The sequence below is a fragment of the Schistocerca piceifrons genome, chromosome 4 (genome assembly GCF_021461385.2).
Source record: "Schistocerca piceifrons isolate TAMUIC-IGC-003096 chromosome 4, iqSchPice1.1, whole genome shotgun sequence".
Classification (NCBI taxonomy): Eukaryota; Metazoa; Arthropoda; class Insecta; order Orthoptera; family Acrididae; genus Schistocerca; species Schistocerca piceifrons.
Genome location: NC_060141.1, coordinates 421,306,185 through 421,319,998, shown reverse-complemented (window position 1 = coordinate 421,319,998; position 13,814 = coordinate 421,306,185). Strand labels below are relative to the sequence as shown.

Here is a 13,814-nt window from a genome sequence, read left to right as displayed (position 1 = left end):
AAAACATCGCTGCGGCTGGAAAAAAATCTTGCAAAAACGGGACCAACGATGGCTGAAGAGAATCATTCAACGTGACAGAAGTGCAACCCTTCAGCAAATTGCTGCAGATTTCAATGCTGGGCCACTAACATGTGCCAGTGTGCGAACCATTCAACAAAACATCATCTATACGGGCTTTCACAGCCTAAGATCCACTCATATACTCTTGATGACTGCATGAAACAAAGCTTTACGCCTCGATTGGGCCCATCAACACTGAAATTGGACTGTTGATAACTGGAAACATGTTGCCTGGTCGGACGAGTATCTTTTCAACTTGTATCAAACAGATGGACACGTATGGGTATGGGGACAACCTCATGAACCCAAGTACCCTGCATGTTAGCAGGGGACTGTTCAAGCTGGTGGAGGCTCTGTAATGGTGTGGGATGTGTGCAGTTGCAGTGATATGAGGCCCCCAATACGTCTAGATATGACTCTGACAGGTCACACATACGCAAGCATCCTATCTGATCACCTGCTTCCTTCATGTCGATTGTGCATTATGTCAAACTTGGACAATTATAGCAAGACAATGCGAAACACCACACGTCCAGAATTGCTACAGAGTGGCTCCAGGAACACTCTTCTGAGTTTAAATACTTCCACTGGCCACCAAACTTCCCAGACGTGAACTTTATTGAGCATATCTGGGATGACTTGCAACGTGCTGTTCAGAATAGATCTCCACTCCCTCGTACTCTTACGGATTTATGTACAGCCCTCCAGGATTCATTGTGCCAACTCTCTCCAGCACTACTTCAGATGTTATTATTGGAGTCCGTGCCACGCCGTGTTGCGGCACTTCTGTGTGGTCACTGTGGCCTTACGTGATATTAGGCAGGTGTACCACTTTCTGGCTCTTTAGAGTAAACGAGAATCACGATTGAATAATTGTTGAATGAAGCGCGTTTTGCGCACCGGATTTGTGGTGATTTCCAGTGCACACACAATGATTTGTCTCCGCTCATGTCATTTTTGCACACATATTGGAGCAGTTTAGTCCACAGATTACAGCATTTTTGCTACAGGTTACAATATTGTGCACAGACATCTACGAAATCAGATCTTTACGTGTGAACTGGCATATATGAATATGACGCTAGAAATCTAAAAAATCCTATAAGATCTGTTGAGTTTCCAAATTCACTTCCGACGTAAATATTTGAAAATTCTGATTGCTCTAAATTAAATCTGCTTATAATTACAAACTTTTGTTTATATATTAGTCATGTTAGTGGGCCTTTCCTCGGAGTTGATCGTACGCTAAATATAAAGTCTTTGGTTAATCGTAAGCCTGCGTGTACCGAACAGTAGAAGTTTTGTACTGAATGATGTTTGGTAACAACATGTAGCTAGTGTCAGTGGGTCTTGCGTGGTTTGGAGTTGATGTTTTCATGTATTCGGTTTCACAGTTTGCAAGATTAAACGGAACTCAGATTCATTCACCCACACTTATAGGAGGCATAGGTAGGAAGTTGGCAATTTCGCAGCGTAAAATATAGTCTGCTTGCCTTGTAGAACCTGTTGTAATTTCTTGACTTACGTTAATGCAGAATGACATTTAATGTATTACTTCGTTAGATACATGCGCTTCTCAGGTTAAAAGAATCTTTTATTTAATCTCTTGAAAGAAACCAACTGAAAGGCCGAGAAACCTTTGTAATATTATGCGGTGTGTAATGAATCAATCCGCGTTTCAGAAATTGATACACACTCGCTCTAGTTTAATCCACAATATGTATAAAACAAGGCCCCATTCAGAGCTTGCTATAGTTTACTGTTGCGTATTTTGTTCACCCAGTGTCAAAGTTGTATCTACAAGAAAGGAAGACACTGTTTTAACTTTCTTCACTTATTTTTACGCTATTTCTAGATTTACGGACTTGCTTTCTCAATTTCGTTATTACCCGTAAGTAATATGTAGAGAGGCGAGAAATGGGTTTGTAAAATACAGAAAAATGTTGTATCAGATGAAGGAAAATGGAAGTGTTTAACTTTTCTGTAATGGAAAGCCAGTGTTGGCTGCAACCGCAAGGCTATTTTATTTCAGAAAGAAATCGAACAAAACAATGTAGTTGGATGACAAGACACTTTGTATCGTACATCTGTAATAGGAAAACCGTAGAGGAAAATATACGAATTATTAATACAGCAAAAGCAAGCCTCAACCCTGTCACGCGTTTAGAGATGTTTTTCTTTACTGCAATTGCCAGGAATGGTTCCTTTGAGTAGAACGTGAATTTCTTTCGAAAACCGAGCTTTTGCGCTGCCTCTAATGGCCTCGAAGCCAGTGGGACGTTGGTCTCGTCTTCTTCCATTCCCCCCCGCCCCCCTTTCCCCCGTTCCTGCAGAGATATCAAATGCATTATCCCAACACATTCTTAAGTGGCATAGTTTTTTAGCAATGATTTTTGAATGAAGGCATTGTAAGTACTTTGTCTGCTGCAATTGTAGATTTGAATTAACTTTTGTTTTTTTTGAGGCATTCATATTTCTTCACACATAATAAAAAGTTATACTCCATCTGCTGAACATTAGTTGACTCAATCTGTAAAATAATGAATTAGTAATTCATAAATAATGCATTCTAATTTATTGATGACCAAAACCCAGCAAACACTTTTCTTGAGGTAACCACATTGTGCAGCACCCTCATTCAAAACGAATAAACATCTATACTGGCATGACTGCAAGCCTGCAAAGCTATGTGGTATGCTGCACACAAGTTTAGAGTTTGTGGTAGGTTAGGATGTGTTGTGCACAGCTCTTTCCAGTCGCTCTTAGCTATGTTCCATGGTATTCATATCACAGGAACATGCAGTTAGGCAGTACTGTCATGATTGGTGAAATTACTGGCTGTATCTGCACGATGGCCTCCAGAGTGTCATCCATAAACTTTAATTCTTCTCTGAAATGCAGATGCAATGTTTCTATTTGATGGAAGGTGTTAACTAAGTATTGTGGTGTGTTGAGTTTGTCCTGCATTGACAACCATGACATTTGACTACCTGAACATCTTTGCTTCATTCAGTTCACAGACTGTATCTGTGATACAGCATTATCAAATTCCCTCTGCATTCTTTGATGACAGTCATCTGGTGTCAGATATGTGACATTCCACTGTTAGAGCAGTGCATCAAACTTCCATAGTTCATTTTTGGAGATTTTCTTGCTGTCTAGCTTCATGTCAGATTAATGATGGGGCCGCCTCATGGTTGTCTGTCATACAGAGCGTTACACTGCGATTTCTTTTTTGGACAATTTGGACACATGCTTCCTATATGTTTAAGATTTTTTTCAGTTATTCCACATCCATAAGGACCTTTTTCACTTGTGATCTGTGGAAAGTACATTAGCATATGTTTTTCTTTGCAGATATTTACTGTGTATTCTTATTGTTTGTCATCTTCTGTATCCTGGAAGATCTTCTTACTATCAATGTATTGGAAGGAAAAACACATCTAATCTAATCTGATCCTGTTAGCACCACATAGTAATTGTTTGTCATAGGGACATTCCAGTTAAGGTTCTTGCATGCAAGAGATCAAAAATACCGGTCATCTGCTGCATTCATTGGCATAGGGTGACGAGTATGGGGCAAGTCACGGGCACACGTTTTAAAAATGATTCCAGGTGTCTGCACTACATCACTATGGCTCAATGCTATTCACCTTGTAACTTCTCTTGTTGATATAAAGCAGCATTCTGTGTGTGATCAAGCATTTGCGTGTGCATTGTTGGCTTTGCAGAATGCACATTCATTGTTTACACAAGCCCTACACAGTTTTCTGTTGGAGTTACAAATTCAGCTGCCTCACTGACATTCAGTAAAATCACTACGCTTGCAATAGATGGTGTTATAATCTAGGTTGTTAAAGTGTTAAGGCAGTTCATGGGAGCAGGTGTTTCAAGTTTGGGCACTGTAGGTCAAGGGTGAATAGCATACCAAGTGCTGCAAATCTCTTATACTACTCTGGTAAGTAACTTACATGGGGCAATAGCAGTATCCTCTTGTTGATAGTCATATGTTGCACCAAAAGAAGTCGTTAGGTGTAACATCAAAAAGTGGTTACTTATTTCTTAAGCTGATGATCTGTGCTAAAATTTTTACTTTCACTGCATTTCTGTGATATGTATTGTTAAACATTTGTGATCCAACCCTAGTGAGGCTTGTGTGCACAGGTCTCATTATGTCCTGACTCCTGACAAACCATTCTTTAATAACTTGCATTCTGAGAGAAAACTTGCAGAAGACAAATACATTATGCTGAATTTGGTCTTTGAGAATGTTTTATTAATCTTTGTGTTGTCACAACAATTGTACTGTAAGTAGAACAAATAGTTGCTTTGAAACCATTCAACAATGTTCTATACATATTAAGAAACTTAGTGCAAGTGAATATAAAAGGCTGTGAGACATATCAGTGTCTTTGCTCGTTTAATGACTGTTTAGATTTATGTGGGCAAAGCTTTATAATTAAAAATAAACCTTTTTATAAGCAAACTGAAATATAAACCCATATGTACCAAGAAGTTTCTTAGACGTTTCGCCATCTTCCTTGTTGACACATTTAATTTAAAAAATATATATTAAATTTTGGTGCAGGAGAAGAACTATCACAGTGAGAACTTGAAAGAATAAAAGATCATACAGCACTGGTAACTCGAGTCAAAATGTATATGTGAATGTTAACGGAATATCTTAAAATTTATGTACAGTTGAAACAAGACAGTATGGTTGTGAGCTGGAAAGCAATCAATTGTTACTTTCTTACTGTGGCATTGTATTGGATTTCATGGAGAAAGAAAGTTTCTGCCTCCTGCTACTTGAATAAAACTGAAACCAAGGTTGACTGTACACTGAATTTGAGAATAAGTTGCAAAATACAGACTGGAACAATATGCCCCATACCCATGGTGTAAATGAAATATTGTGTTCCATGTCATAGACAGGCTACTTTGAAAATTGTTTTCCTAATAAATTAACTGGTGGAAGCAGATTAAATGCATCAAATCCTGGTTTACAAATAGGATCAGAGTAACATTAAAAACTAAGAAAAGACTCTACTTGGCATCAAGGAACTCGGATGTTGCGGTTAAATCACATTACAAACTGTACTGTAAGCAAAGCATCAGAGCATCACAACGCATGTACTTATAAGAAAAAATAAGCTCCTCCAGCAAAACGCTAAAAACTGTTTGGGACGCAATAAAAATAAAACAAGAAAAACAAATTAATAAAACAAAGAAATTTCTTTAAAAGTAGATATGAACTGATTAAAGATAGCTAAAAAGTGTACATAGGTTTTTTCTGTCAGTAGCAGATAATTTAGGTTTGAATTCTTCCTTTGCATATAGCCTACAGTTCCTAAGGATAGCCCTCTGAAACAACGTTAATGAAATTCAATGTCATCTTGCATATCCAAAATAAGCTTGCAATGTTATCAACTCTCTTAATCAATGTTAAAGGGGCTATGATGAAATCAGTTGTAAAATAATGAACTTAGTAACATACTGATTTACTTATGTAATGATTCTTTTCAATGTTATTTTCTCAGAGGGGCTTAAACATGCTGCTGTCAACTCAATTCACAAAAAGGAACAGAGAACATTATTAAAGGATTACCAACTCATCTCACTACTGCCACAATTTCCAAACTTTTCTGAGATCATCATGTACAATGGACTTTATACACACTTTGTACAGGAAAACTCACGCAACAGCAAATAGTTTGGATTTCAAACAGGATTGTCAAACTGAACTGGCTGCATTTACATTGATAGATGATATATTAGAACCAGTAAGTCGGAAATTGTGACAATTAGGAATACTATTTTTGTCTTACCTAAGGCTTTTGATTGTGAGAACCACTATGTCCTAAAACAAAAGTTAAAATATTATAGAATAATAGGAATGGCAGGTTCATGGCTTTTGCCTTATCCAAATGCCAAAGAAATCTATATCAGTTCCATGTCAAACACATTGTTACAGGTACTCAGAATTTGAAGCAATCAGACATGGTGTGTATGACAAGGTTCAATTTTGGGTTCTTTGTTTCAGATGTACATAAATGGTCTAGCACTTGCCGTTTCAATAGATACTAATAATATATTTTAAAAATCATTAGAGAGTTCAAGACATATGGATTATCATTGAATTTTAACAAGACCAATACTTGGAGCTCAGTGCTAATGGTAGAGCTCCATAGGCATTAAAAATAGGCTTATCAGATGAAGTTTTTGGGACTACAGGTAGAGCACAACCTCAATTGGAAGACACACTCCCGAAAGTAAACTATGTTTGCGGTATGCATGATTAAATGTCTTTTAGATAATGTGGAGTTTACAGCTATGGAGAACATGTTCACAGAAACTCTTAATTTAATTTTTTTATGGTAGTTTATAATCAGAATTAGAATTATAAAACTCATTTCACTGTGTTGCACTTGAGTAAAACATGCAGATTTGATTCCTTTCTATGTTCCAACCCACTCTTTGTGGAATATGACATTCATCATGTAATGCAGAACCACCAAGTTTTTGACTGTTTTATGAAAGACCAGCACAAAATCGTTTGCTGGTATAGCAAAAAACTTTACTATCCTACAAGATAGAGTATTTGATCATTGCTGCACAAGTCCTTACACTACAGTGGTTTAAAAGTTGTATTTTATTTTCTGCCTTTGAAACACTTAAGTCTTGTGTGTAGAAAATATAGGTTCATTCTGGCAAAGAAGAAAACAGCAGCCAGCTATTTACTCACACAAATAGTGCCAAATCGAAGTCCATCTTTGGATGGCTGTTCACATTTAGATGGACATCTGTTGATGTTTACCTTAGCTGTTGGCTCTTTATTCACTCTTCTGGAGAAAGGCCGTTGGAGTGGCTGATGCCATTGAAAATTCAGCATCATTATGTTGTAGTGTTTAGCACCTGTGTTCTCCATGTAGGGAAGGATATATTAATCAGTTTTTGTGACACTGACAAAACAAAAATTGCAACACCAAAAAATAATTAACATAAAGTAATGAAACTTCAGGAATTCATTTGTCTGACATGTTTAAGTGATTAACATTGCAAGATCAAAGGTTAATGTAAGCATGAGGTAAGCCACTGCAAATGTGAAATACTCGAAAGTTAATAACCAGTGTATCTACCACGATGTCGAATGCAAGCATGCAAACCTTCATGCATTGTGTTGTACAGGTGCCAAATGCCAGTGTGTGTGGTGGAGTTCCATGCTTGATCGCATATGTGCTCGATTGGAGATCGATCTGGTTATCGAACGTGCCAAGGCAATGTGTCAATGTACAATAGAGAATTTGTGTTACCAAAGTGGTATGTGGGCAAGTGTTATGTTGGAAAGTAACCACTCGAATGTTGTTTGTGAATGGCTGCACAACAGATCAAATCACCAGATGGACCTACAAATTTCCATTCAGGATATTTGAGTGAACTTTTGCTGTGATAGGAAGTCACACCCTGGACCATTACTCCATTTAGGTCCAATGTGTGTAGCAAGCAGACTGTCTGGTTGCAGACCCTCAACTGGCATCCTCCTAACCAATGCACAGCTATGACTGGCATTGAGGCTAAACCAACTTGCATCAGAAAATAAAACACACCTCCGCCCTGCCCTCCAGTGAGCTCTCACTTGCCATCACAGAAGTCGCAAATGGCGGTGGCTTGGGGTCAGTCGAATGCATGCTACAGAGTATGATGTGTCAATGTGGTGCCAACTACTGCTCAAATTTCTGCTGCAGATGCAGTACAATATGCCAAAAATGATGGTCTTAGCTCTCGGTAGTGCCACATGGCAGTGTGGAGCCCCGTCTTCTTGTGGCCGCGCAGTCTTGTGGCATTCAAACTAAGTGAGGTGTTGATAAAGGCGTCTTCGTTGCCTTAAAGGCATTCTTGACTAACATCAACTTACATCGTCCACTCTCAAAGGTAATTATCCTCACAATCATTACAGCGTGTATTTAAAGCAAACCTGATTTGCTTCTTCATACTGGTGTTACAAGTGTCATTCTTATGCGTCTGGCTTGAAATTTGAATAGACATCATCTTTGAGACGTAGAAACATGCCTACCAACTTTTGTCACACAGCTCTGTCTTGGTGCCACAAATTTTTTTCCCATCGATATACACGCATGCGCACGCACGCACATGCACAAAAGGATTTGCCACATGTAAGACTGTATATGAGCATCAAAAAGGTGCTTTATTCACTATTTTTTGTGACCAGTGTCAGTAAACATTGCAACATAATTATGCTCTATTTGCACTTGGCACCACCACCCTTAGGATCTTTCATCTCAAGGAGGAATAAAGAACCAAATGCTAATGTAAACATTGACAAATGTACATGTACATGTGAACAGCCACCAGAGGATAAAGTTATCACTCCTTTAGCACATAGCATATTGTTCAGATTTACATTTTCTGTTGTAAGTTTCCTTGTTGACAAATCTCTTGTCTTCCTTCACATGCTGCCTGTTTTCAGATCAGAAAATAGTAAATGTTGACAAAAGTTGATAATGTACAAATATTGATTTATTGTCTTTGGCCTTTAAGTAAATGCACATCCTGGATTCCTGTGTTTTTCATCATAACAATGTTACAAGTTGTAAAACTTGTTCAGTTTATTTGCCCTTCACAAAGAATGATTGATGAAATTTTTTATATTTCTGTAATTGCAGTGACACCTATATTTTTCCTATTTCTTTAGCTTCATATGAAGTAATCTGTTCGTACAGTGTAACATGCAGCACTCTAGCTTGGAGATGGGGAGGTGAGCCAAACATGGTGAAACTGTGTGGTGGATTATTGAGTGTGTTCTGGAATACATGCCTGCTCAGGTGCAGTTTTTAAGCAGCTGTCCACTTTTTTAGATAAATGCTGTGCTAGTCCTCAAATGCCACCTCAGGGAATATGGTACACAGGTAGTTACAATATAAGACACGGAACAAAGTTTGCATGAGTTCAGACAAATGGCATATGCAGCTTCCCTCCCTCACATTAACCTTAATGACTGAGACATCAGGAAGGGCATCTGACCACAAAGTTAAGTATTGAAATACAATTTGCCAAAAGCCTGAAAAAAAAAATACTATATTAGGTGGGATGAACGAAGAAGAAGAAGAACAAAGGTGATTTCAACTCAAATCATACAGGTCATGTCAACTCAAGGCCATGAATTTCTCTGGAAAAAAAATAGACCTCTATTATAAATGTTAAGAAATAAAGTACTTTTGTTTTATGTTAATAACTCTTACAACAATAGAGAACAAAAAAGATAACTAATAAACCAATATTACTGGAGACATTTGTGTTAAAGCTCGCTCTTAGTGTGTTGAAATTTAGTTGACACCCACACACTAATGGGCTTCCCTAACTTACAAATTTAAGACAAAAATATGAAATTTTAAGTTAATTATTCCACTAAAATTTTTTTAAAATGTGGAATCTATCTTTTGTCACATTACCAGATATACTGATGTAATTATAAACATTGTTTTCTCTGCTATGTAAATAGCTATTTATAAAAATGTAAAAAAAATTGCATTTTTATGAGTTTTTACAAATTATTTACCTGATAACCCCCATCCGAAAACTTTTGAGAATTACACAAAGTATTGCTTGGGTAAGATGTTACTAGTGAGTATAAGCTCAGTGGACAGTATTTTTATGCACGAAATGTGATGTATGGTTTCAAAACCTAAATACTGCTATCTCAGCAGCCACCTATACAGGAGGTACAGTTACTGACACTGATACCAGATAGCTACTCTAACCAGTAGATACTGAAATGCATACGTACTTCCTCACATTATTTGATTTCAAAAGCTAGTAAAATAACGAATAAGAAAGGTATTTGGGCATGCCCAGTTTCTTACTGTGGGCATTTGTTGCAAGATGATAAGATTACTGTTGCTCTGGAATATTACCTAAGTGATGACAAAGATTGCCACAGGCTAAATCCTAACCAGGCTGATGTTATCTCTGTTAGTGAAAATCGTGAAAAACTTATGAAGGTAAAAGATATATGACAAGATAAATAAGAGAAGCATATCTTATAATGAAAACGGAGAAACTGAATTTAAAAACTGGTTTCAAAAAATTATAGTTCTTACGACCAGAATGGGTAAGTTGCCAGCGAGTGAAGGAAGTATGCACATGTATTTACTGCAGTAATTTGAAACTTGTTTGTTTCGCAATAAGCAGTTTCACAGGAAAGAAGTACCTGACACTTGTGTGTGTATATCTAGAGCCACAAGATAAATGTTGCTTGCAGGAGTGTGCAATGTGTTGTGGTGCTGAAGTGATGATTGTTGAAGCATTTCACTGTCAGGATACTGATAATGACATAACCTTTGCGTTGTGGGAGGGAGGAGAGTTGGTGAAGACAGTAGGACCAGAGAAGTTTGTTACAGAGGTCAAGTATTGGGTCATGAAAGGAATAGGTCACGATCATATCCGGAGGATACAGAGACAGGTCATAGCAGGAATAAAATCGGCCACATCCCAGAATACTAAAACATTAGTTCTTCTTTTTGACTTTGCTGAGAACTGGTCTGTTGCTTTGCAGAACAAAATTCAAAGTTACCACTGGCACACATCACAGGTATCAATATTCCATGTGTTGCTCACTTTGTGGAACATCACACAGTTTTGCTATTCATGACAGTGCACATGCAAGCTACACTGTCAACATGGTAATTGATGACATAGCATCTAGAGGCCAAGCATTTCTAAACAACTGTATGTGACTGATGCTGCAGCATCTCATTTTAAAGACTGCTTTCAGCTTACGAGCTCGGTCAACACTGTAGTACAGGAATTAAGACAAAAAAGGGTATTTGCAGCAACAGGTCATGGGAAAAGTGCATGTGATGGAATAGGAGGTCTCTAAATATCAGCAATAAGATTTGATCTCCAGCATGAAGCTGTTGATGCTATAAAAGATGCTACTGTTGCTATGAAGCCTGTGGTAGGAATTCAACTAGGTCATTACTGGGTTGCATCCCGGAGTGACGTGTACATTAAAAGAATGGTTCTCCGTGAAATGCAGCCTGTTACAGTCTGTTATATGTAGAGACCACAGTATACATTAGAATACTTTGTAGTGAAGCACTTCATGTCTTGCGTGTATGACAATCAGTGATGGGTGGGACAGCTAGTGTCTCTAAAGAGCTGCAAGATATAACTATGTCCTTTATGGCACCTGATGGTCCTGTTAATGATTTCAGATGGTTACCATCAAAAGATCAGTGTTCAGTTCCCATTATCCCTAATACTGCTCTTGTTTGATCATTCTAGTCCGTGTGCAAATTCAGCTCAGCTATAAAAGTCAATGAAAAGCAGATGGAAAAACTCTATTTCAATGGTACAGTGTCGATTGTTACATTGGAGGCAATTTTAATTCATGGAAAGTCATGAAGAAGTGAAATCATAATAGAAGACAATAATATAATATCATGAAAAGAAAAATGGGTATAAATATTCTGTATCTCATTATATATAAAAACAAAGATGAGGTGACTTACCGAACAAAAGCGCTGGCAGGTCGATAGACACACAAACAAACACAAACATACACACAAAATTCAAGCTTTCGCAACAAACTGTTGCCTCATCAGGAAAGAGGGAAGGAGAGGGGAAGACGAAAGGAAGTGGGTTTTAAGGGAGAGGGTAAGGAGTCATTCCAATCCCGGGAGCGGAAAGACTTACCTTAGGGGGAAAAAAGGACAGGTATACACTCGCACACACGCACATATCCATCCACACATACAGACACAAGCAGACGAAATATGTCTGCTTGTGTCTGTATGTGTGGATGGATATGTGCATGTGTGCGAGTGTATACCTGTCCTTTTTTCCCCCTAAGGTAAGTCTTTCCGCTCCCGGGATTGGAATGACTCCTTACCCTCTCCCTTAAAACCCACTTCCTTTCGTCTTCCCCTCTCCTTTCCTCTTTCCTGATGAGGCAACAGTTTGTTGCGAAAGCTTGAATTTTGTGTGTATGTTTGTGTTTGTTTGTGTGTCTATCGACCTGCCAGCGCTTTTGTTCGGTAAGTCACCTCATCTTTGTTTTTATATATAATTTTTCCCACGTGGAATGTTTCCTTCCATTATATTGATATTCTGTATCTCATTTTTACTGCAAAATGCTTTTGAACAAGATTAGTGATTATTTCTCCACTCACATATAATGTTGTAAAGTAATTATTTTGATTCATAAATACCAGTTCCGTTCAACATTTACTTGAAATCAGCACTCACTCTCAATATTTAAGTGTCCATGGTTTTTTTTTTTTTTTTTTTTTACCTTGACAGTAGAGCTAGGTGTGCCTAAAAAATTTCTCAATTTTGTTCAGACAAATATTGCCCACTCTGATTGTACATTCCCTAAGTGCAATGACCAACTGACATACCATGACGTTTTTAGAACATTTATGGTGGGGATTTGGGAGAAAATAATTTATAAATAACCAACAAATTTCAGATTCTTTCATCTTTATGTACAAATATTTTGACAGTTTAAGTATTTCATGCATTAATGTCATAACTGACAGTTAGCAGTTCTTCCACTTTACCAGCCGGAGTGGCCGACCGGTTCTAGGCGCTTCAGTCTGGAACCGCGCGACCACTACGGTTTGCAGGTTCAAATCCTGTCTCGGGCATGGATGTGTGTGATGTCCTTAGGTTAGTTAGGTTTAATTAGTTCTAAGCTTTAGGGGACTGATGACCTCAGAAGTTAAGTCCCATAGTGCTCAGAGCCATTTGAATCATTTTTCTTCCACTTTATCATTTCTCAAGACAGTTAACATCTTGTTACTCTTTGTATTTTTAAAACATAATTTTGAAATTCACAAAAAGTTAAAAGTTTTCATAGTATATTTTTCCAAAAAAAGAAAAAGAAAAGAAAAAAGCTCAGAAGTGTGTGTGTGTGTGTGTGTGTGTGTGTGTGTGTGTGTGTGTGTGTGTGTGTGTGTTTTAATTGTCTCATAGTATTGGGAACAAAGTATTTATTGAAAATAAATTAAGACCTCTCTCACTTTTGGTTCCTTTATTACAACTTTACCTTTCGTTACAACATTTCCAGAAATACTCTCATTTAGAGAGGTCTGTAACATTTTAACAAATCATCAGAAAATCAAAATATTATAGTTTTGGAGAAGTATCATGTAGAATTTCAACATATATTTTTTCAGCAAACTTTGAAATAGTGATGTGACACATTCGCTCTTGACTTGTATGATTTGCACTACCAGTTCATCCAGTATTGTTTTGATTTTTTTCTGTTAATACGTATCTTATTGGCATGTTCATTCATTAATTTATTCATCATGTTCTGTGGGTACCATCATGAAGGAGAGCCACCAGTGATATGGAACAGGTCTAGGTATACACAGAAGCATCTCTAATAAACTGCGAACTATTGTGAAACTCAAGCAAAATTTTTCCTAATAAAATTCACAGGAAAACTACTACTTTGAGAAAAGATGCTTATTCAGTTATATTAAACAGCTAATACAGTACTTGTTTTTGTTGCTGACATAGTATCTTCATCCCCATTTTGCTATTTATTGAATTGCTACAGTTATGTGTGCTATCATTATTTGTCATGTATCTGCAGCAGATAATATTATATCTTTTTATTTTCTTTTGAGTTTATAGTATATTTGATTTCGTGCTTTGTTATGTGAGAGGTGGTTTGAAGAAGCTTGCGGCAGAATAGAGAAAGCCATTCTGAACCATAGACAGGG

The 13,814-nt window shown here is 37.4% G+C and overlaps 1 protein-coding gene across 2 annotated transcripts in view; it reads left to right on the top strand.

Annotated features, from left to right (window-relative positions):
• The first annotated feature begins 1,335 nt into the window (after positions 1 to 1,335).
• Positions 1,336 to 13,814, top strand: part of LOC124795234 (E3 ubiquitin-protein ligase NRDP1) — a 59,870-nt gene continuing 47,391 nt past the window's right edge. The window contains exon 1 of one of the 2 annotated variants that reach the window (XM_047259160.1): positions 1,336 to 1,509. The gene's annotated coding sequence lies outside the window, so the exon portion shown is untranslated. Of the gene's footprint in view, positions 1,510 to 2,650; positions 4,019 to 13,814 lie in introns of those variants that run through there. The other variant, XM_047259161.1, reaches the window with a different exon arrangement.